We start from the raw sequence: 25,342 nt of genomic DNA on the forward strand, positions 1-25,342 counted from the left end.
TTTCTTTTCGTCGAGCATGCGTTGCACTTTCCATAACGGCGTGATTTCTCCCTTCTTTCACGCTTTCGCCTCATCTTTTCCCCCTTTACCAGTGCATGGTAGCAAAGCGGATATAACCACCCGGTTACCCTTTCTGTTTACCCTTAATTCCTCTCTTTCTTTCTCTCTCTTTCTGTATCTTTGGAACTCCTCGCTAGGTCTACGCATGATACGGATTTGGAGAAAGTTTTGCTTAAGTTATCTTGATGCACTAATTTCTCCTTCAGTGGAATCAACACCTGCTCGTACTTTCAATAAAATATTCGTAGGCCTTCAACTAGAGTTCAGAAAGTTGGGCTTGTTCGTTGTTCATTGCTAGGTACAGCGTGAAGTAGATAGGACGAACAGAAGTATACCCGTCAGCTGACCCTGCAATCTAAAAAAGTGGGCTTATGCGTATTTACCACACTGATCCTAATTCTCACCGCCGTCTTAAACTTGTGTGAAAGCGTTGGCTACGCCTTTTCCGACAAACCTGATCATCTCAAATTGTGGTAGAATAACTAGCTCTGACGGTCCTCAAACAAGGTGAACGCAGTGTGTCACTTCTCGTGCCGCTAATAAAGGGGCTTCTTTTCAAGCTATGTTGTTCTACGTAAAAGCAGGTTTATTCTACGAGGGCTGTAGACTCAGGAGGTCCGGAGCGAAGTACAATAGTTAAGGTTGACCTGCTATCTCGCGCACTGTGTTGCCAATCGCGCTTGTACCTGTGCTGTTCTCTTCATAATCACCTTTTTTCATTACAATCGCACCGCAGAAAACACAGGAGTTATCCTGCAATCTAAGGGTGGACTAAAGCAGTTCGAAATAGGGTTTCAAGCATACTACGGGAAAAATATATCTTGCACGGTGGCGCAGGTGGCGTAGGGGGCTCGATTACGTACTTGGGGGGGAACGTGCGCTCGACGACACGGTAAGGTCTATCATACCTTTGGAGCACTTTGGACGAGGAGACTGTGGCGGTAATCGCAACATTAGAAGCGTTCCAGGCAGAAAAGTAGCGAGGGGAGGGTGGTCGTACCAGATCTGTTTTTGGCGCTACTCGCCAGCCATAGTTAAACGCCTGACTAACTGACTACATCTATCGGCATATGAGGGGGGTTCCAAAATCGGCTCGTGCTCCGGGGCATCGGGTTCATAACGAAGTAAATAGACTGTCGATCGTATGAAACAGTAGGCAACCGTACAGTAGGAGGAAAGGAGAAAAAAACCTTTTGTGGTTTTCGTAGTGGCATTGTAAGCTTGATTCCCTTAGAGGAGAAATTGAAAGAATAAAAAATTGGCGGGCCGTATCGTCTCAGATGGCAGACAATAGTGTGCAAGGCAGGAGTTCCAAGGTGCAGGAGTAGCTGATATTGAAGAGGTTACTCTTATTTATTATATAAGCTTGTTGGTTTGGCGACAAATGTTATCTCATATAAGTTTGCAGACTCTCTCTCCGTGGCTTTTGTTAACGAACAATTGAATCTCCGGGTTGTCTTGTTTTTATCTATGCACGATAGTAAGGTTTCTAAAGCGTGCTATTAACAGGACAGATGCTGAGAAACATGTTTGCTATAGATTACGAATACATTCAAGTTCACAGCCTGCAATTCTGAGCCATAGCTGTAATCTGCTTGAAATCGTTTTTAACCACGCTCTTTCGGCTTTGTCCGAGAGCTTCTTTTCAATTTTGTTTATAGGCGATGACACTCTTGCTCATAGTGTATTGAGATTGTCCGGATAAGGGGGTAAGCGAACGGTGCTTTTCTTGGCACACTAAGCCCTGCGGTTGACACACCTTGCCCATCAACTGCGGCCCAATGAAAGCTCGAAAAATCAATAAACGACAACCACGTGTACAAACGCAAGGCATCTGTTACGTATGCAACTAACACTACGAGCAGGCTAGCTAGCTATACTTCACATCACTGAGTGTTTCCTCGAAGAGAATAATACGCTAGGTAAAGAACGGCTCCCGACATACCAGGTGGGGCTATGGACAGCTGCGGCGACTGCCACAGCAAAAACGCGGTTTACCCACCACGTGCGGGAAAACGGGAGCGGTGGCGGAGACTCACACTCGCCGCTTGCTCGGCCGATGCGGGCGATGTCAAACGTGACGTCAGAGGGATCTCACGTGGCACACCCGGTGGCGCTGATATCGCTTGCCATTCCAGTTCGCCGCCAGCGAAAGGAAGTTTTCCCCTCTCCCCAACGTGCTCGACACGCACGTGCCCGACTCGACGTTCACCGCGCGTACGACGGTCATGCGACCAGAGGGTTCCCCCAAGCTCGCACTGAATGATATTTCTCCTCATGTTAAGAATATTATCTGGATGTGTTGTTCATTATGTATATGCGTCACCTACCCCGCGGTTGGTGATGCATATACATACTCTCGGGGTTTTGCGATGGAGTTCATAGCTTATTTAGCTGTCACTGTGCAAATGTTCGAAAAGCCGATGCGAAGAGGGCTGAAGACGTCAGGTCTGCCTTCTTTGTTCATGGCCCCATATATTCGAAGGATCAATGAGGTCGGCATACCGAGGCGAAGCATGTGAATTTGGTAACACGACAAATAATAAATCAAAACATATCGCCCACCTCCCTCCCCTAACTGCCGCTGATTCAGTTGCCGCCTCCCTGTGTCCTTTTTCAATCTGCTTTACCAGAGAGTGAATACGAGAAAAATAATTTTATATCAAGGTATACCTTTGCGATTCAAAGCACCGGTTGCCTCAGGTTCCACTTTAGGGTCACCGAGCTGAGAACTCTCAATAATTGTGGTTCACTTCAAGGCCTTTAAAACGCCAATTTCGAAATATTTGGTTAGAGCCAGTAAATCACACGAGTAAAAGGCAGCGGGAGGCAAGAAGCCGCGCGACACAAGACAGTATTGTGCGCGTGGCATCCTGGACTTGACTGTAGAAAATTTCGCCAAGCCGAGGCAAGTAAGATTTACACAAAATTATCCGGCTAGTGTCCTGTTCTTTTTTTAATGCATGGTCTTCTTCAAGGGTGTCAGATAGATTTGAGGTTCCTGGGATCTGAATATGTGGCTACCTTTGTCTGGTCAAATGACACCATTTGATGTTTTCTGGTGTAAGTAGTACTAAGAAGTCGCAGTTTCGCCCGAAATGAGAAGCACCAATTGCGATAGCAAATTAGTAGATAGCTATACGAGGTAAGGATAGTCGTTTTATTGACCCTATAAAGATGTAAGCATTGGCTTACTAAGTGAACTATGATAAAACGTAAACGCGCGACTGCATGAGGACGTAGAAATAAACACACGGAGAAAGCGCTGTCTCTATTTCTTTCTGCGTCGTTGTCTAGTCGCGCTTACACATTCTATCATGGATTCAAACCGGCTAACCCGCCAACGTGTCTTGACAAAATTAACAAGCAAGGAGTCACGCGCGCACAGGCAAACATGAACACATCTCTCTCAATGATCGTGGAAACTCACCGTCAAAATGCTGGAGTGAAGAATTTCGGCAGCCACAGCGCACGAATTGACGTACGTACACCTACGTGCCTCGTTAACGAACCGTCGAAAGCACAGTGCATACGAACCTATTCGCAATCCGCGTATTTTGCAAACATCGCAGGTTCCTTTGAAGAGAGGCTAGCGCGGGCGCGCACTTTGGCCACGTCGCAGATTGCTTTCAAGATGCGGCGCCCGCGGCCGCTGAAGAAGAACGTCCCCCCCCCCACCCCCATTCCCTCGCCTTAACCCCGTGCCTCTCCGCCCAGCTTCCTCGCCCGCGCATGCGCGATTGAGTCGCGTTCGCCGGGTCACCCTCGCACGCTTGAACTCGCACATACAGTATACCGTACGCGGCGACGCTTTTATCGCACTTGCACTTTATACAAAACCTCACGGCGTCCCCGACGCCGAAAGACGCCTGGACTGTCTATAACCCTGCTATCGCAACAAAAGGGGCATCAAAATAAAGTTTGAACAAAGAAGACGCATCATGTAATAATGCGTGTTGAGCGCAAAAAGTTCGAAAGGAAACGCACATACGCTCGGTCAAATTGCGTGCGCCTATAACCGGAACCGGTGATGCGTCATTACTCAACGAAAAAGCGCAATCTAAACAAACTACATGTTACACTAATGCACCCAAGGAGACTTTGTCTTTCTTTGGTGTCACTTGGTGTTGACTTTCCTTTTTTATTTTGTGCTATGAACTCATGAGCAAACAACCGTTCCAATGCCTGCATGATAGCGCAAACGGGACCAATCCTGCATCATTTCAGGCGTTTGATTGTCTGTACCTGCGCAGCCACCAGTGACTGCTTGGTTACAAGTAACAATGGTTGCATAACCTCTAAAGGTATTGCCACTGACGATCACGTTAAATACTTCGTGCTGCTACGCGCACTCTTGTCTCGTGTCTCCACACAACACCCTCAAGAAATCTGAAGTACCTAAAAGTATGTGATTGTCATGGGGCATAACATTCTCTAGCACACACTGGTTACATGGCAATCGCTACACTACACCGAAGATGGAAGTGCGTTTCAGCCACACGCCATGGCACCGTAATGCATAGACGTTTTCCAAAATGGCTGTACTAAACTGTCAAGTTTGCAAGCTTCTAGCAATGAATACCTTTCTCATCAAATAAACGAACGCACTCTTTCTATAATATCTAATATATTATCGTTAACGACGGACCCAAAATAAATATACACAATCCTTTATTGGCTCTCCACATTTCTGGGCAGAGTATAGCCTGACAGACAAATTCAAATGTTTGAGGATAAGTGACTTCGGGAACAGTTGTCCCTTATGCTTCCCGGTAAATCAAATCATTCACATTATATTCGGAAAAATAGCAGTGCTTGTGCTTTATGAATAATGAGCAGCTTACCTTTGTTGCTGGAATGCCATTTTTGTTGTTTTCATTAAAACCCCTGCAAAATGTGACATGTAAGTTCCTTTAAACAATCGATACTAGTGCTGGTCGTGTAAACGTTTAACGCATTTTCTACAGCACCCTTTGTTCTCTTAAAGCTACTTTGTTGTTTATTGCAGCGTGCACCTAAGTAAAGGATTGCTGCTTGTTATTTTTGTAAATCTTGTTTACCATGCTGCCGTAGTTTCGTGTTGTATTTGAGACGAAATATAGCATAGCATTTTAGTTAGTACAGCACAACATAAGAATTTGAGAAAGCAAATAAATGTCCGCGACAAGAGGCATAACTCCTTTAAGACGAAGCTTTAGATCGAGGGCTCCTATCTAATTATATGTAAAAGGAGAATTCGTTTTTCTCGGCAACCACGTCACAGAATTCGGCGTGGTTTGTTGCATTTAAAATAAAAACTTGATATCTAGTGACCGCTGGTTTCGAATTTTTAATTTAGGTGATCAATTTTTCGTTAAAAAGTGGCAGAACTGAAAATTTTCAGAAAACGAAACTGTCTAGTTCACAACGTTGTAACTCAGCAATGAAAATGAAAAATGATACCACAATTATGTGAATTGCACCTAATAGTACATCTAAAGGGGCCAAATTTACATGTTATACATGAATCTAAACAAAATTAGTAATGTGGAAATACAGCTTTTGGGGAACCCTTTTACAAAACGTAACAAGTTCACGTAAGACATAAAATGAGATATCAAATTCGTCCGTTTTCAATGGTCTAGTAGATGCCGTTTAGAGAACTGCGATATCCGATCTTGATGTAGAGCTAATATTTCAAAAATTCGTGCTTATATTCTTTTTCAGACTTTCCAATTTTTGAAAATCTTTTTTAACAGAATTCAGGCCCTAAATCAAAATTCCGTATCCAACAGTCACTAGAATTAAACGTACTTTCCTAAATGCAAGAAATTTCATTAAAATCGGTGCAGGAGCTAGCTTAGAAAAACATTTTTTGCGTTTTACCTGTATTTGAATAGGCCGCGTCGGAGTTCGGCCCGAGCTAAAGCTTCCTCTTAACTCCATATCTCCTTAGAAGTACACTAGTTGTGCAAGAACACGCATATGTGTCTGCTCAAATATAATGATCAACGTACCCGTTGTGATGGTACAATAAGTGCAATAGTCGAAGGGGACACACGTACCAAACCCTGCTTCAAATCATTCAACCGCGCCTTGTTTCAGCTCAGTCTCCAGAACTGGGCTGCTAAGGTCTCGCAGAATTAATGCTTACGCCAATTCCCAAGCAAATAAATGGCTGAATATTTCAACCTCATTAAAGACGTTTTTACTATCAAACAAAAACAAGAAATGCACTCATTGAAGAAGGGAATCAAGACACAAAAGAAAATTAGACATAAACAAAGTAACGTCTTGGAAACGCGTTGCAGGTGCTATTGCAGACACAGGAAAATCACAGATTACCACTAAACACTAAACAAAACTGCGCCTAAGCTGCTGTGTGGATTTGCTGGAGTGCAGCGACTGCAGCACTTGTGCTGGAGTCATTTTGTACGCCGCTGCACATTTTTGGCACGCACCAATCAAACGGGGCCCATGCGCACTGCAAAGACATGTGTATGTTTCGAGAAACCTGCATGGGTCGCACGATAAACATATCAGGCACGGACGGCAGAAGCACTGCCCACGCATGATAAACACACCGACACAAAAACAAGATGTGGACGACACTGGTGTAACCTGCGCTACACGAGCGAAGTACTGTCGTAGATTTGTTGATTGGCGACTGGCATAGTTACGACGTGCATGAAAACGTCGCATACTGCACACGTGCGATGGCGAAATTTGATGATGACGACAGCAGGAAGTTAGTTAAAAGGAAGTCACGGCAGAGGTAGCAGAGTCAACTGTCCAAAAAGTCATGGAGGGGCTTCGAGGCAGATGAGCCAAGTACAAGTTGTTCAAATAACAGTCCCGGAACGGCTTCTTCAAGATAACATAACCAGATCCCGAAGGCCATGCTTTTGCTGGTTCCATACGAAAGAAGCTCTTCAAAAGCGACCATACGGCATAGAATTGCGTTCTACGCTAAAAAATAAACTTACGCTATAGACAGTCCATTGGATATTTTTGGTGTTGCCACATTTATACGTAGTTGGGAACAACACGTTACAAAGCGAGAGTGGACTGGCTAATACTACAGCCATCACGGAGGCCACAGCAGCCTCACCGAACGCTGGCGGTGCCGGCCCCATGCGAGTGGTAAAATAAATGCAATGTTGTTATTCCTACGTGTTCAACGTGCCGGTTTGTTGTGCGAGCTGCTGCGATGCGTTGTTTGCAAGGACGTTATATAATGAAGTCTCTGGAGTAGAGGTGGCTCTCCAACAGCGAAGTCGATCGCCCACATTTTGCTAGACGCGAGGAGCCCAAACCGCCTAGCGGCCGTTGGGGAGCGCAGACGAATTTTTGTCGAGCTTATTAGTTGTGCGCGGTTGCAGAAGTGTTTAACCGATTGTGACATGCTTCCGAGTGCATTGCAACACCTCAGCAGGTCATAGTTGCACCAGTTGCGTAAAGAAGATGCCCGGTGTAGCTTTACACTTGTAATATAAGCTCTGGGCGTCTGCTCAGGACCATCGCACTTAGTGCGTACGTTTCCATCACTTGGCAACGGTTGGGAAGGTGCCTGTAATTATAATTTTACGTCGTATCTATATATATATATATATATATTGTCACGCGAACGAAGGACTAAGAACTGGAGAAAATTTACAAGGATATTTACAAAGGATAACTTCAGCACTGGCCAGTTCAGCCGACAGTTCGAGGGCCACAGAGCGTTCGTCCTCTTCGTCGGGGCGCCCGCGTGCATTGTCCACAATAAAAACGCAATATACATGTATCATTACCCCCGGCGGCAGAAGCACCATGCCGGTGCGTCTAAATATCGGTGATAACAGGAGAGTAATATGTTTTGAGTTGGTACCGCTGGTACCGACTGGGGCGATTTCATACGCAACTGGAGTCACGGCACGCAGCACTCGATATGGCACTGTGTAACAAGAAATGAGTTTTTCTGACAGGCCGACGTGACGAGTCGGGGACCAGAGGAGTACCAGCGATCCATGAGAAAAGCGCACGTCTCTGTGTTGGAGAACGTACAATTATCGTTGCTTCTCTTAAGAGGTTAGGAGGCGAGCGCTGACAATTTCGCGTACTTGGGCTGCCCTGGTGATGGCGTCAAGTGCATACTCGCCAGTCTCTGCTGCGGCGGATGGAAGGAATGCGTCCATTGGCAATAAGGCCTCTCGGCCGAAGAACAGAAAGAACGAGGCATATTATTACTCCAGTATGCCAAGCAACGGAATTCGCGGAAGCTGTGCCCCTGAAATAACTGTTATCGGTAGAGATCGTCAACGCGCTTTTGTAAATCTCCGCGCGTGTGGTATTTGCCACAGGAATCCAGTCAGATCAGGGATCCGTCTTTACGAGCCTACTGATCTCCACGTTTTTGGAAAGACGTGGCATTACAATTATTCATATCTCAGTGTACCAACCGCAGTCAAATCTGTAGAGAAAATCCACTCAATCATGAAACGGCAATTGCAAGCCCTTTGTTAGGAGCACAGTCTGGATGGGGTGGCTTCCTTGCCTGCAGCAATGTTCGCGCTTCGAACAGTACCGCACGAGTCAACCTTCGGTGATTTTCACCTTCGGTGATCATATAGGCTAGCCACCTTCGGCCCCCCTTCGTATTATTGGAGAAGCCTTGGAGAGATGGCCTAACGACACCTCTGTTGTGGCATAGGCGCTTGAGCTTTTAGACCGACTCGCCACAGCTCAATGATTGCCAGGGTAGGAAATGTGCAGGGCCCAAAGTAATGTTAACTACGACAGAACGGCTCGAACGCGCCGCTTCAAAGTCTGGGAGAAAGTAATGATTCTGAAACTGTCAAGGAAAATTAAGCTACAGGTTCTGTGGGATGGACTGGTTCACGTAGTTCAGAAATTATCTCATACGAACTACGTAATCACAATGTCGACAAAACAAAGTACGCAACAAGGATTCGCGTACTTTGAGACAGAAATAAACTGTTGAAAAGCGAGAGGAAGAGAAAATAGATAGAAGACTGCGAAAGCATCTGACACGTAGCATCACCGAGGGAAAGAAAAGAGAACATAAACAAAACAAAAGACAGGCAATGCGGCGGCGAGGCTCCTGACGTGTGTAGCCTATCGCGTGGGGACTCCGATGAGCATCGAATTAATGCTCGCGGTACAATACTGTACATATGCATATGCATGTGTCAGCATTTATATTACTCAAATGCCATGTGGACGCAAGACGAGCCTCAGCGACTTGACGTTTCTGCGCGGCGACCGCGAGGCGCTTCGCATCGGGCATCCGACTCTCCGCGAATCACGAGCACTGAGCGTCGAGCGGGTAGGAGAGGGGCCACCTGTCTTCGGGATATGTCTGACGCTTCCAACCACAAGCAGCACCATCTGCCTTAATCCGGTTTCCATCCTAGGCGACGAATTCAAACCCACAAAAGGCCCCATTATTGGTAGCGAAAGCGCGACTTGCTGAGGCCGCTTTCATGGACGAGAGCAGGCGTTTCTACTATTTTCACGTACCATCCAAACTATACCTCCTCCAACTGCGTCACACTCACGGCCGGTCGTGTTCAGAAAGAAGGCACGTGTTAGAAATTGGTGCCAAAGATTGACTGAATTGGTGGGCATTCTGTTACAACAGAAACCGAGGCCTGGTTTGGGCTTATCGTGTTTATTTACTCGCCCTAATGCACCTCGTTTGTCATTCCCTCTCCGGTGCACAGTCCTTTGCTGATATTTCTAGTGTTTTTGATTTCATGTGCAACAAGCACTTTTGGCCAGTGTCAAAGAAATCAGCGCACATTTAGCAAGCGAGAGCCGCGCGAACGAAGACTGTCCCGCTCACGCCATATAATGTACGAGAACGTCTTGGGAAAATTCACTGATGACAGCTGGAGAGAGCGTAGCATCGCTCGTGCAAATTTCTACCCCTCCTTATCAATCGCATGCGCCGCCGTCCGGATGACGAAGATAGTCTACGTGTTTTCAGGGGCGCGATCGGAGATCATTGTTCGATACGCTTTCTGTTCGGTTGGTGCAACATTACAAAGTGGCAGTATGCAAATGTTGTGAGAGTGGGTCGGAGAGAGCAGCCAGTCGGCAAGCGGTGAACTCCCCGGAAGTTTAGTTCCCTCGTTTGTCGTCTGCTTGTAGACAGTATACTACGAAACTAAATGTTTCTCGCGTTCCAAAGAATAATATCTTTATCTAAAAACGCATTTCTTTCTTCTCAAGCCTAAACACGTTTCCAAATAGTAGTACGTGTAACTAGTACAATTTATAACTATTAGTTTTCCTGCGTCGTCCCTATGTGGTGTTGCGCACAGCGAGAAAAAGAAAAAAGAAACGATGGGGACAGTGGCGTACTTTTTAAGAGGAAGCAACAACATTCCAGTGGCTCGCTGGCACCCGATAAAGGGGTTGATCTCGCTGTACAACCAACGCACTATTTGTTTCTAGAAACGAAAGCGACTCCGCTTTTTACCCTTTGTTCAAAGGCGTTTCGCACCTTCACCCGCTCTCCTTCCTCCTTGAGCAACGCCATCGCAAAAACCGAAGTTCCCAACGCAAGCGCTATTTTCTCGAATTAAAGTATGGATTGGATCCAAACGTGCCTTTCCGCATCCACAGCCGCCGGTTGGTTCCAATCAAATCCACCAGACGCACGATGCGAAGCCGGTCTCGTAACGAACCTATGATCATTCCAAACTTCCCAACTACCGTCGGGTTCGGCGCTTATCAGACGACGTGCTCAGTTGCACGATGATTGACAGGAGCGTGTCGTCATTTTGACGTCACCAAAAACGTGGCCGCGCCCCACGGCTGGCGACGTCGGCGCGGAGTAGGCCAATCGCGCGCGCTGGTAACCGAACTAACGCGCCGGACAACGATCTCCGATTGCACCCCTGGAGGCTTCCTTGCCTCCCGACCAATGGGGATGCGCGCCCCGGTGGCAGAGTTAGAGGGCACTTGTACCGCCGATGTTAGATGTTTGTGGGTCTGCATGCTTTGGTGCGAACGAACTAACAAACACGACATACCCTATAAATAAGAAGCGATGATCATCGCTTATCAATCCATGCCTTATTTTTGTTTTCGAGAAGCGCTACCGTGCGACCCACGGGCTTTGGACTCTACTAATGCCCAGCCAGTGGCGGCCCATGCTCTACCAGATTTCGTTCGAGAAGCGCGCCATTGCCAACTCCGCCATTTCGACGCTACTGAGGCGCAACGTTAAGGAACAGGAAGAGAGCGGCGTGGGATGAGAGAGCAAAAGGGATAGCCAATATTCAAATTGACATGTTGTGCGTAGTTTAGATGACCGGTGGATCCTTAAAGCTACGGAATATGTGCCAAGAGAAGCGAAGTGCAGTGGATAACTGCCTAAAACTAGGGGGGGTGATGAAATCAGGAAATTTTCGGGCGCAAGTTTGAATTGGATGGCGCAGGACAGGGGTAACTGGAGATCGCATGGAGAGGCCTTCGTCCTGCAGTGGGCATAAAACAGGCTGATAGTGATGATGATGATGGTGAAGATGATAATGATGCTGATTATTATTATTATTATTATTATTATTATTATTATTATTATTATTATTATTATTATTATTATTAAACATCTGATGGCATGTTGCAACTCATGTGGACGGAAAAGTTTTGTACTCCGTACAAACTGCGCGGTTTCGTCTGCGTCACATTTTTCTTGCCTAATGGCTAAGATTGTACTTTGCTTTATTTTTCTATTGTATTTTGCCTATCGACACTCGCGCAATGAAATATGCTTTTTTCCTTCTTCAGCAAGCCAATTCTTAGGTTTTGTTTAAGTTAATGCGTATAACGATCAAAGTCTGGTGCGCGATCGCAGATCTTTGTTCGATACGCGTTCTATTCGATTGCTGCAACGTCACAAAGTGGCAGTATGGAAAATTTCTAAGAACCGGGCGGGGAGAACAGCGGATCGGCAAAGGGTGAGCTCCCCGGAAGTTTACTTCCCTCGTTTGTCGTATGCTTGCATACAGTATACTACAAAACCAAATCTTTCTCGTCTTCCAAGTGAATGGCATCTTTATCTAAAAAATGTATTTTTTACTTCTCAAGGCCAAACACGTTTTGAAATAGTAGTACGTGTGACTACTGCAATTCATAACTATTAGTTTCTCTGAGTCTGAGGTGACGTTAGTTTACTAATATCAGACTTTGGGTTAAAATGTGCCTTAGAAGTGCAATTTTTGTGCCTGATTATTCAACTGAACCACTGGTCATCATGCACGCGACTGCATGGCAATTAAATGTGACTTGCAAACATGGGAACAAAATACAATATAGAAATAAATGTTGGACGTAGTGCTACTGAATGGCCACCAAAATCCTATATTTTGTTAATGAGGTCCACAGTATTGACGAGACAATTTTTGTTTCTTTAAAATTTTTACAGTTGTGCATATTGCTAAGAATTTCAGTTCCGATTCGATAGGCTTTGGGTACGCCCATGAAGTAGATGTATACTTCAATCTTTAGATATCTACACAGCAGTGATGCATTCGCAGCTCGTATTTTGTGAGCGCGCAAACCTTGATGCTTTGCGAAAGTACGCCTGCCCTAAGTTATTGGAATCAAAATGGGAGCACAGCTATTATTCGTTCATACATGTTCAGCGTAGATGCCTACAGGAAAACATGACTTGAGAGCTGTATTTAATATTTCAACATAATACAGGTGCCAATAAATGTGCTGTATGCGCAGAATATATTTTAAAAATGCTTAAAATGAAATGTATCTACCTTAAGCTCCTTGCTGGATTTTTTAGCTACTTATAGCTATTTTCACGTTGCCACTAGCTACTTTTACTCGTCGACATTTGGCAACAGTTGTTACGTCTGGCAGTTGTTACGGTTTGTGTGAGCGCTTTGTAGGTACCGGGTTCGTCTCGTGATCAAGAGGCCGAGCGCCGAGAGATAAGGACGGAGCATCAACGCAAGCGGCGGCAGGCCAAGTGTGAGTCAAGCGATCGCAAAATCGTCGCCATGCGCTGGGCACAAGTTGAACAAGCCCGGCGAAAGGCACGGGCTTTGCGTGCCCAGGAGGTTCCCGAGTAACTTTCTAGGCGGCTTGTGACAATGCGGGAGTATCAAGGAAGACGCCGTAGGCTATAAACTCTTCAACAGCATTAAGCCCGTTTGGAATCCCAGCGCAGTGTCTTGCGCGAAGTCCGTAAGCGCAATACCAAACAGAATGCCCGGCTTCAAGCGGGCGCCACCAAAATCTTTAACAGGGATTTCATCAGTACACCGTTTGGGTACTGGTGCAGTGTGTGTGATCAACTCTGGCATCTTCGAGACATCGTTTCCATCGACGAGGCGTGGGTTTCCGTGCGGAAGCAAGAGTTTCCTGAGGCTGACATGGCAACCTTCAACGTTTGCAACCCCTGCCAAGGCTCGCTCCGGAAAGGTCAGGTCAGATCTTTCGCCATTTCGAACAGGTACGTGTATTCGCCTCAGCAAACTTATTTGCCCAAGCTCAACTTGCATGCGGAGTGGTTGATATCCCCCCGGATACTGTTTATGCAAATTCGGCGGCTTTTGTACAATGGCGACCAATACGGCATTCGCGGCGATGGTCAACGTGCCCATGGAAACTGATACTGCCTCGAGGAAGTGTGGCAGCAGCAGAGGGGCGATGTGACCTTGATGCTGTCTATCGCTTCAAGGCAAACTCAGTGGCAAAAACGCAGCGCTGATGCAGTTACGAACCGTCGGCACCATCGGTACACCTACATTCCGCAGATCCGCAGGTCGCTTTCAAAATAGTGCGTGCGCGGCCATGGAATGCGCCGTTGCTGGCGGAGTACAACGCCAGACCCTCCCTTCACTAACCCCCGGGACGATGCGTACGATCCAAGACAGCGTGATGCCTCACCACTTTCCTCTTTTGCGCACGTGAGATTGAGCCATGATCGTTGTCTCACCGCCGCACGCTCGCTCGCTCATACAACACTCCCTCATGCAACTCACGCGCGCGGGGACGACGTTATCGCCCTTGGAGTTGATACAAAACATCGAGGCGACGACGACGGCAGAAATGCGCCTGGACTTTCCATATAATTACTAGCGCAATTATATAGGAAGTGCACCAATGCACTTACGCGTAACGCTCGCTCATAAGGTTAAACGTCGCTAATTTGTTTTTTAACTCCAATACGGCAGCTCATTCCTCATTTTGATGAGTCGAAATTTTGCAGTATGCAGTTGAATCTAAATATTAAAGTAATCTGTAAAATATAATGCTGACTTCAATTACCATATTTGTAAGCACTTTTATGAGCGAAATTCAAGCCAATAGAATTTACCACGTTCACCAGCGCTTGGAAGGAGCTTTGTGTGCGTTTGGGTCCTGGATTATTATGTCTTTTTTTGCGCTGAAAAGTTATCTTTAGAATACTCACATACATTCTCTGAGACAAGTGGTTTTATCTCCAAAGCAGTTCGCTTCGTCAGGAGGAAACCATGAGTCAGCTTTTGTTCCGTACGGTATGCATGTCTGGTTATTCGAGTCGTAGTAATATCCTCTCTCTGCGCATGCAGGGCAGGGCTTGTACGGTTCAGCATAGCACTTTACTGGAGCGGGTTGACCTGTCAATGAACGTGAGGGTGTAATTCAGGTGTAGTCATTTTTAAAGGCCGTTTGCTTTGTTCCAAATGTCTAAAACAAGCTTCATCATTTGTGGAATTTCAGCATACCGATGAAACTTATAATAAAACAGGACACTCCTTTACATATACATGAGTAGTAATAAAGGTAGGGAGAACTGGAGAATCATGAAAAACAATTCCACTCAAGACCCAGATGTTGCGTATAATTAATTATTTCTGCTGCAGAGAATATTTAAAAAGATCAAAATAATCAAAGCAAGAGTTTCCAGCACAACTACCTTCCCCAAACCACGGTTACATTTAACGGCCAGAGCGCACAATTCGCAATGTGCGGAAATCACAGACATACGCTTACGCTGCAATTACAATGTGTTAATTTTTCTGTGGCGAAACGGACGATACATGTTTTGCATCCTCAACTATCTCGATCAATGTGAAAAACAAATGGGCAGTATTCACATAGTATCTAAGTTAGCGATACTCTAACGCATGTTTGTCGCACATTAGAGATGGCACTCTGCAAGTACGAATAAAAACTAGTTGAAATACTGTGAAATGTGGCTTCTGGGAGCATTCGTCCCGAAATGCGGCCTCATCGTCATTGACATTACCGTCACTTAATGACACAGCGTGGTAATTGATGAGGTCGTGCAGCAATAACGATAGGTAGGGAGAGTGCAGCTCGAAAAAAAAAAAGTGGGTGGTGCGCATTTCTTCCACAACTCACACTGAATTACTTTTTATTCTATTTTATTTACCTATTTATTTTCCTAGGCTCAATCGCCCCGAAGGTCTTGCGAGAGGAGGGTAAGAATAAATGTGAGTGTTAAGAACGGTCTTGAAATTCCAGGATTTAGAGATGGCATAGGGAGGTGGTTCCAGACTTCCAAGGTTCTTTCTATAAGTGAGCCTGAGTAAACTACTGTGCGAAACAATTTTTGGGCATGATCAATGCGAGATGATACGTACGATGGCCGATGGAGCGTTCAACCGTCGTTCAACCGCTTCTGAATTTCAGCCTATGCCCTCAAGTTATTCTTGCCGGCATGATTTGGCCAGCGTTTCTAGTGGTTCCGAATTTGACACTGAGAGTCTGAATGCCGAGAGTGGTTGATTAGAGCCAATTGTAGCTCACAGCTCCGATTCCTTAACGGATGACTTCGGGAAAATGATTGCATGTGACCTCACCCCTGTACACGCCATGGACATACGTCTCCTGCGTGAGTCATACAGTGGCATCTTTGATTTCGGCTACAGGCCTTTAGGCCACACATATGTTGTTCAGCATATCATATTGACCGCAAATAAAGACGGGGACAGCGGAAGAGAACACATAAACAACACAGGCGGTATTTATGTGGTTCACCACCGTATAAACACTGGAGACAGGAATCCTATTCGTCGGCGTCTCTATCGTGTATCGCATGCTGAATGTCGAGTCATCCAATCAGAAGTGAACAACATGCTCTGCAAACAGGTCATCGAGCCATCAGCCAGCCGTTGGGCTTCGCCTGTCGTGCTTGTGAAAAAGAAAGATGGTACCTGGCATTCTTGCGTCGATTATCGCCACTTTAACAAGATCACGCGACAAGACGTCTACCCACTACCATGCATCGATGAAACCTTGGACTGCTTGCACGGAGCTAAGTACCGCTCGTACATTGATCGGCGATCCGGCTACTGGCAGATTTCAGTTGATGAAATGGCCCGCCAGAAGACCACCTTCATCACGCCGGATGGCTTATATAAGTTCAAAGTCATGCCCTTTGGCCTATGCAATGTTCCTGCGACATTTGAACTTACGATGGAGTCCCTTATGCGAGGCTACAAATGGACCACCTGTCTGTCTTACCTTGTCGACGTTATTGTTTTTTCTCCCACGTTCGGCAGTCACCTTACCCGACGCCCTGCCATTCTTGCGGTCTTCCGAAAAGCCGGCCTCCAACTAAACTTCACGAAATGTCAATTCGGGCGCCGTCAAATTACCGCGTTAGGTCACCACGTTGACGCATCCGGTGTCCAACCAGATCTGGAAAAGTTCGCGCCGTACGCAGTTTCCCTGTGCCACTTTCTGGTTCAGACGTGCGCTGCTTTGTCGGCCTGTGTACTTTCGCCGTTTCGTCAAAAACTTCGCGGACGTTGCTCGGCCTTTGACAGATCTTCTAAAGAAGACACCATTCTCATCGGTCCCGGAGCAGGCTCACGCGTTCGCCGCACTCATCGGGTTTCTCATCACCCCTCCCATGCTTGCCCACTTTGATCTGTCTGCACCCACCGAAGTCCTCACTGACGCAAGTGGCCATCGCCTCGACGATATTCTCGCCCAACAGCAGAATGGTACCGAGTGCGTGATAGCTTACGCCAGCCGCCTGCTGTCACCTGCCGAGAGAAATAACTCCATCACTGAACGGGAGTGCTTGGCTTTAGTTTGGGCTGTCGCCAAGTTCCGGCCATATTTGTATGGCCGCACGTTTTCGATCGTTAAAAACCACAACGCACTCTGCTGGCTGCCTTCCCTTCGGGACCCGACTGGATGGCTTGTTCGCTGGGCTTTGCGGCTCCAGCGAGTTTCATTTATTGTCAATTCGAAGACTGGATGCCTCCATAAGGACGCTGACTGCCTCTCTCGTCACCTAGTGGATGACCCTGATCCTGCTGCGCAGGATCCAGTGACCTGCTTGATGGCTTTTACTGGCATGACCGACATGCGCGCTGAAGAACAACGCGACGAGTCCTGACAGTCCATCATCGCCGGAGTGCGATCTGGCAGCGCCGACGGTACGTGCCACATGTTCGTACTGCACGACGGCATCCTCTACCACCGCAATATCAACCCGAACGACCCTGAGTTGTTTCTTGTGCTTCCTTCCCGTACAAAAAAATTATTGAAAAGGCATTGAATTATTATTGGTCAATGTTGACTTTTTCATTGAGGAATTGTGGAAATTTTGTTGGAGAATTGTTGGGCTAACTGTTTAGTGGTCTTGAATATTGGCCACTGAAATTTAATTGAAACACCATTGGGTGTCTCAATGTTGAATAATTGTTAAGTTACCATTGAAATTCCACTGCGCTTAGACGGCTCGTTGTGTTCATTTGTTAAATTACCATTGATGCTGCATTGAACTGACGTTGTGGTAGTTCCGTTGACCTGTTGTTGAGTTATTGTTGTCACAGCACTGAAAAGCACATTGTGACCCAGTTGAGATGGCATTGAAATTTCAGAAGTGGCCATTGAAATATGATTGACATTTCGTTGGGCTAGTGGATATTTATTCATATATTGAAATTGCTTTGCTATTCACACTTGCATGCCCCGGTGCCTGCTCATAACTTTCACAAACACAAACAAAAGCAAAGGAGAGACTGATCAACTTGAAGTACGTTTATTTACACTAAAGATGCGTGCCCATGAAACATTATTACAGTACATAAGGCACCACTACATCGAACCTGGAGACAGGCTAGTACCTACAGCACTCTTAACAGTATAGATACATCTCAAAAAACCTATACATATGAATTAAATCAAAACGACCATTGTGGTCTTTACTTGCGACTTAAGTTTATGACTAGAAGGCAAAGCGACTCAAAAGGCAGGGCTTAAGCATACCCTTTTAACCAACTTTGAACACATGAACACTTGAAGCTGCTTGCGTGTGGATACACACAAGACATCTGAATACGTTATATTAAAATGTTTCGCACACTAAGCCATCACAGGATAAGTTACGGCTGACTGTGAGAAGGCAAAATAACGGACTTGAAACAAATGACTTCACGTAAATATATACAAGCTTTAGCACACGTCTTTCACCGCGATTAAAATTTAAGGAAGTACCAAAGTAGACTTCTCTGAGCTTTTTGTCTTCGAGATGTTATATTTTCAGGTTGCCCAATTATATTATAAAATGACATCACTCAACTTAGCTATTAATTGATGAGACATCATTTAGAAAGTTGTCGGGCATGGTGAACACCTGAATCATGTTTCTGACGAGCCAGGTTTGCAAGAACAGTGCACCATTTGTATACGTTAAACTGAGGTAGAGAAGAGTTTGTTGGTGGTATTTCCTCAATTTAGTGAGCTCATTTTCAGTTAATTTTTCTGGACTTGCACAAAGCTAATTAGAGCACTTTTCGGGGGCCTTTTTCACTATACCCAACAACTAAGTGGTACCTCAGTCAATAAAGAGATAAGGCAAGGCTAATACCTTGAACGATAAGAGAAAAAATAATTAGCACAGAAAATTGGTAGTAACACACGGCTAACACAATTCCAAAGAGTCAAATAGATGGTCACCTGCACTTGCACTATCAAGTACCCCAGAAATAGTCATAAAGGATGGGAAAAGGTTTCAATGACTGGACAGCCAGATTGGTGAGACAGTGGAAAACGCAAATAAATGCGTATACGAAAAACCAATGACCTCAATTGCGCAGGTAAAATGTTATTAAAATGCTACCAAAATTTTATTGCATAAAATACATAAAAGTTGCATAAAAATTGGGACAAAGCAGTAAGAAAGACGGAGGGAGATACAGCACCCGTGTTGAAAAAAATTACAAGTGATATACATGCATATTTAAGCTCAAGACAATTGTTTATCCAATATATATACAAAAAGAACCCATGCACTGACGGCATAAAAGAAGGTTCCTGCGCCTGGAGAATGCAGCACAGTACAAAGCAGCGTGATGAGAACCGAAAACTAGAGCTTAGTATGTTTAAAAAGTACGAATACTTGCATCCCTACAGGCATGTGACATCTCATGCCTTTAATGGATGAAATTCATAAAGCTTACACAAATGAAGTTACCATCACTCTTATTGGCTTCCTCAGGGGACTCCTTGAAGTTGAACTAGAAAAATCTACATCAGTGTTAAAAACAGAGAAGATAAGACCCTATAGCGTTCTTCTTGAAATAAACAGCGCAAATATTTCATGTATCACATCTATGGACACTTCGCCAATTCGGTGTACATTTATATTTGACAACCACACAAACAGAAACGAGAAGGGTGAATTAAGGTAGGAACACACATGAACGCTGACTCAACTAGAAGTTTATTCATGAAGACAAAGATTTTAAACACATTGGCCAACTTCACAAAGAAAAGGCCATGGATGTGCAGCAGAAACAGTCCGGCACAACAAAAAAGGACCGAAAGAGATGTCCTGTAGAACATGTGCGTCAAGAACAACAAAACACATGAAAACTGAAAGGTTTGTCCTGTAAGTGATATTAACGAGAATTACTGCAGCAACTCTTTCCCACTAAGGGTCACAGAAATCTTGCTTATGCATTTTTCTTCGTGATCAATAAATAATTCTTCCATAAGTCCTCTTGTGTTCTGGTCTTCGTGATGAAACAACCGTTCTTTCTGCTCTATACCTCAACACCAGAGGAGTTCCAGCAGCAATATTTATTGATTACAAACGAAACAAATACATAAGCAAGGTATCTGTTGCCCTTAGTGGGAAAGACTTGCAGTTCTAAAGAGTATTTCTCGTTGGGTATTATCACTCATCGGACAAATATTTCGCTTTTTCGAAAGATTTGTCCGATAGTTCTCGTTTTTCACGCACGTTTATTCTACATGACATGGTTTTTCATATTTTTTTTCTTGTCGCTCGTGGCTCTTTCTGCCACGCATGCACGGCTCTTTACCTTTGTCAAGTTGACCAGCGTCTTTATTACCTCTGTCTTCAAAAATAAACTTAGTTGAACTTACGCTCGTGTGTCCTCCTACCTATTTCGTCGTCCGTCTCTGTTCGCGCTGCTGTTTCCAGTACGCTCGTATCACTTGGTTAGGCTGGTAAACATTCTCGCAAGCAAAAGGAAATACCTCCCCTCAAAAGCTAGCCCGTCCTTTGCTACTAAAAGCCAGTGCAAATCGACAGTAAGCATTCACAGTGTCCATGCGCTGCAGCTAGTACACCACAGAGCAGGAGAAAAAAATGGTTAAAAATCCCACTTGATGGAGAGTGGCAACAGAGATGCGAGCTTGCTAGTGAATCAGCCACATATCAACGGGTGTCTCTTGCATTACGCCAAGCTGCTTTTGACGCAGAACACTTTAGCGTCTGGGCATTTGCTGCATGCGTAACCTGCGAGAAGGGAATGCGGTCAGAAAATGAGATTGCGCGGATTCAGAATCTGCCACACACTGCACATAACTGCGCACAAAATAGAAGTACACACTATACTGGCAAGTAAAAGTTTGCGACTCTGTACAAGTGCTGTCTAGAAAAGGAAGAAATGGGTTGCTACGGTAAATGTTAGCCAAGACACGCACAGCGATGTTTCACAGCGGGGAGAAATATTCCCCGCTCTCTCGCAGAACCAACGACCACGCGACAGTGCATAGCCGATACCAAGCAGATATCGAATCTTTGAGTAGAAGTCCAGCAGCAGGAATGACCTAAGATACGCCGACAGCGATGCGAGCGTGAGCGTGCCTGTACGAGCGAGAACATGCACCGTTTCTTTGAAGCTAGTCACTCCGGCGTGTCTCCGATCATCCCACGCGATTTGTGTGCAGAACGTCGCGTACACGCCCTTGCGCGTTTTGCGCGGTAGCGTCTGCGCAGTGAGCTAGTTTCATGCACTCGTTGTGGCACGTTAAACCCTATAATTTAATGTCAATTTAAGCTTCATGCACGCGTCATTCTTCACCGCGCAAACGGTGCTCGAGGCGACAACGCGCCGAGTGGCGCTCCTTTCGCTTCTGCAAGCAACGCACATTCGGATCGGCCCAGCTCAAAGAGGCACCAGAGAACGGTGGCATGTTTCGGTTATCGCCAATTAAAATTGTACAGTACGCCTTCAACAGAAACGCGCCGCGCTAGATAAAGATGCTTACTGCGGTAGTTTTGGCGGTGATAGGCGATAAGGCTAGCCCGTCGGTGGCTGTGTTCTTTGCCGAAGTCGTCACCACACCTCTGTTCATTTGCGCTGTGTATCCGTGTACAGTCACCAAGCGGAAGCTGCGACTTATCGGCCGTTCTCCGCAAATCCCAAAGAGGCGAAATATATATTGCGGTGCGCCGCATCATTAGCCGCAACCTAAATCGAGGCGCGCTTAACCGCTACCGCACAAAAGGTGATCACGCTAACCATATGGTATACGACGAGCCACTACAGATTACAAAAAAATAATTCTGATGCCCTACGTGCGAAACCAACGATCTGATTATGAGACAGGTTGGGGACTCCGTATTAATTTTGACTTCCTGAAAATTTTTACGTGCATACAATGCACAATGCACGAGCGTTTTTGCATCCCGCTCCTTTGGCATGCGGCCGCCGCAGGGATCGTATCCACGACCTCGAGCCCCAAGTTGCCACGGCGGCCGCCATAGTTACGAAATGCGTATCGCGCGCTTTCGCTCCGGGGCATACGGTTTGCTTGAAGAAAGTGAACGGTGTGCTTAACATCTCACGCTTGTCAATGTCAAAATAGAACAAAGGCTACGTGCCCAAGAAAACGAGATTACTTACCTATCTGCAGAAGTTCGGCTGCGACTGTTTCGGGGTGCCTTCTCTCCAACAGGCATCATGACCTCTGCTGCGCAACTCATCAAAACAGCCAGGCTCGCACATCAGTCGAAGACTAGTAGCTGAGTCAGCCAACGACTTCAACGGATAAACGTCCCACTTATCGTCGTTAAAGCATTTCACTAAAATGTGCGTCATGCTGACCGAAAAGAAAAAAATACTTTCATCAAAAAGCACGAGGCGTGAACCACCACGCAACGGCAACCAACTAACTGAGTCCGAAAGCCGTTCACAGCTTCACTATCGTATGGAGTTATAAAAACCTGTCAAACACAAAATAACCGCACTGGAAAACCACTAATTAATTATTAGTAGTTTTTCATCCACTAACCTTCATAAAGTTTTAAGAATAACCTAATTTGTAGCGTAAACAATAAACACTACGACCAAAATATGCGACTACGAAACTAGCGGTAACGATGTGTACTGTTAAAAAAGTGTGCTCAGAACGAAGCTACAACGGTTGCAACCGCGTGCGCCCACACACACACCCGAACGCTACCTTGACGTTGGTAGCGCCACCTAGAAGTAAAAATTATTACTAATTTTATTATCTTTACAAAAGTAACGCCACTAGAACAGTTTATCGCACCTTTGCAGATGACGAGGTGACAAGTAAGGTATGATAAGAGTCCGCTACCTGTATTTCTTTCATTTCCCTTTGGTGTTCTTCTATTTAACTGAACATACGAGACCTGTCCTGCAGGCTTGGAAGGCGAGAGCACGACAGTTCGGCGAGGCTCAAATAAATCGCATGCTTCTTGCAAGGCGAGAGTCGGGAGCAGCCGCCGATACAGCGATTAGCTGCGATACTGTTGCGGCTGTTTCTGAATCAGAAGCTCTTTGAAGTCAATGGTTATAGCGGCTGCGCGCTGCGATCTCAAAGCGTGTTCGTTGTTTGATCTCTAGTATCACAGCTGTTGGATAAAAAAAGCTATATTTACTTTTCGGACGGAGGGTGCGTCTCAGGAAATTCGAAGATGTCTCACGTGTATGTTTGCAGCATGTGCGCTGCTTGGATCCTACGGTTCCCACAGTGCGTCGGATGCTCGAAGGTAGCGTCGTCGCGTGTCGGCGCCTGTCTTATCGCCGGCCGCGCTGCCGCCGTGTCTACTTTTGGGGAACTCCACATGCGCGTAGTCGCCGTGTTTGCGAGTGAACTTCGCATTCTTCTGCTCCCCGAAACGTGCTCAATTTGGATCGTACCAATTGCTAGGTCATCTAGTGTATGTTAAAACGACGATCGCATTTGTACACCGGCGAAGAAATAAATTGTTATGAACTTGGGCGGTCATGAAGCTAGTCTAACGCTGCAGTTTTTACAGAGAGAAAACGGCTACGAAAGTGGGGCAGTCCCGGAGATAGGCGCTTGAAAGCGCCAGCTTTAGCGTCAGCACGAGGAAGTGGCACGCTGCGTACGCGCCAAGCATTTCAGAACTTACTGGCTTTCGAACGAGAGGAGTATGCACGCGTTCGTGGCCTAATGGTTAGAGCACCGGGCTAGACGGCCGATGTTCCATGCCACCCCATCGGTCACACATTATTTTCTTTTTATGAAAACGAGGCGAAAGAAGAACCTACCTGCCGCAAAGTGACAGCAATAAGGTTGGAACGCTTCGCATTTAATTTTTGGTATGTCTTCATATGCGAGTCCTAATTATTCATACTGGACTGAAATGCTACACAACAAAAAACTACAAAAATGAACACAAATTATCCTATAAATTGTTTATTGAGAACACTCAACGGTAATGTTGTTGTGCAAGTGTTGAGCGAACTAAATTGCTTTTCAAAATTTGTTGAAGTCCGTTGTTTCAACATTTCCCAACAATATATCAATGGTTAATCAACAGGCATTTTTGTACGGATTGTCATCTGCGATCCGTCGCTCTCGAACAACTTCACGATGCAACGACGTCGGGAAACCTTGGAGTTTTACGTACATACGACCGCAATTTGCGAATTGTGTCAGCCCCGGAAGAAACCTACCCTGCCACCTGTCGGACGACTCCATCCACTTGAAGTTCCCTCTGAAACCGGTATTTCGCGTAGGCGTTGACCTGCTTGGCCCTTTTCCGACGACGAATAGAGGGAATAAGTGGATTGTTATGGCTACCAATAACGCGACACACTACTGGATAGCAAAGTCGTTGCCGACTAGTTGCGCCACAGACGTCGCCAATTTTCTCCTCCACCACGTCATTCTCTACCATGGTGTACCTCCACAGTTACAGACCGCAGCCGCTTGTTCTTATCTCGAGTTCTCGACGGCCTCCTCCGCTCTTGTGCCACTGAGCACAAGCTGTCCACCGCCTACCACCCACAAATGAACGGTCTTACGGAACGTCTTAATCGAACAATCACAGATATGCTGTCGATGTACGTCTCCAACGATCACCGCGACTGGGACGTCACGCTGGCCTACGTGATGTTCGCGCATAACTCTTCCCGACATGACACCGCAGGGTATGCAACCTTTTATCTCTTGTATGGTCGCGACCCCACATTGTCGTTTGACAGCATCCTCCCTTCTGTGCCAGGTGTTGCAACTTAGTACGCTCGTGAAGTCATCGATCGCGCTCACATGGCACGTCATGTCGCTCGATCTCGTTTATTAGCCTCGCAGCATATAGAAAACGAGCGTTATGACCGGTGCCATTGCGATGTGAAGTGCGCGTCAGGGCTTGGATGTTCCTTTGGTCACCATGTCGTCGGGCTGGCCTCTTCCAGAAGCTTCTTTCTTGCTACACGAGACCTTATGAAGTCCTGCGTCAAGCTAATGGTGTAAATTACGAGATTTCGCCGCATCAGTTTAACGCATCCTCAAGTCAGACGCCTGTTGACGTCATGCACATTTCGCAGCTGAAGCCATAGTTCACTCCCAATTCTTCGCCTACCATGCGCCGAGACGGCGCTTCACCACCCGAGGGTCCTGTTACGGAAGGATGAAAGAAGAGAGAGGAAGAAGAAGATCGGAGACGCTAGCTGTTGCGTGTTGTTGGTGTTCAGCCATCTTAACTACTCAGACTCATCCTGTATATATATTGTAAATATAGTCTTTCTGTACTGCCAACACCTCCGTAACAGTA

At 46.0% G+C, this 25,342-nt stretch overlaps 1 long non-coding RNA gene across 1 annotated transcript in view; it reads right to left on the reverse strand.

Moving 5' to 3' along the window:
• LOC126519310 (uncharacterized) overlaps positions 1–25,342 on the reverse strand; it is a 103,320-nt gene that overhangs the window by 20,589 nt on the left and 57,389 nt on the right. Inside the window, exons 4-5 of the long non-coding RNA XR_011890559.1 lie at positions 14,483–14,669; positions 4,905–4,947 (exon numbers count right to left, since the gene is read on the reverse strand). This is a non-coding gene — a long non-coding RNA (uncharacterized lncRNA). The remainder of the gene's footprint in view (positions 1–4,904; positions 4,948–14,482; positions 14,670–25,342) is intronic.

This window comes from Dermacentor andersoni, chromosome 10 (assembly GCF_023375885.2).
Source record: "Dermacentor andersoni chromosome 10, qqDerAnde1_hic_scaffold, whole genome shotgun sequence".
In the NCBI taxonomy this organism is placed as follows: Eukaryota; Metazoa; Arthropoda; class Arachnida; order Ixodida; family Ixodidae; genus Dermacentor; species Dermacentor andersoni.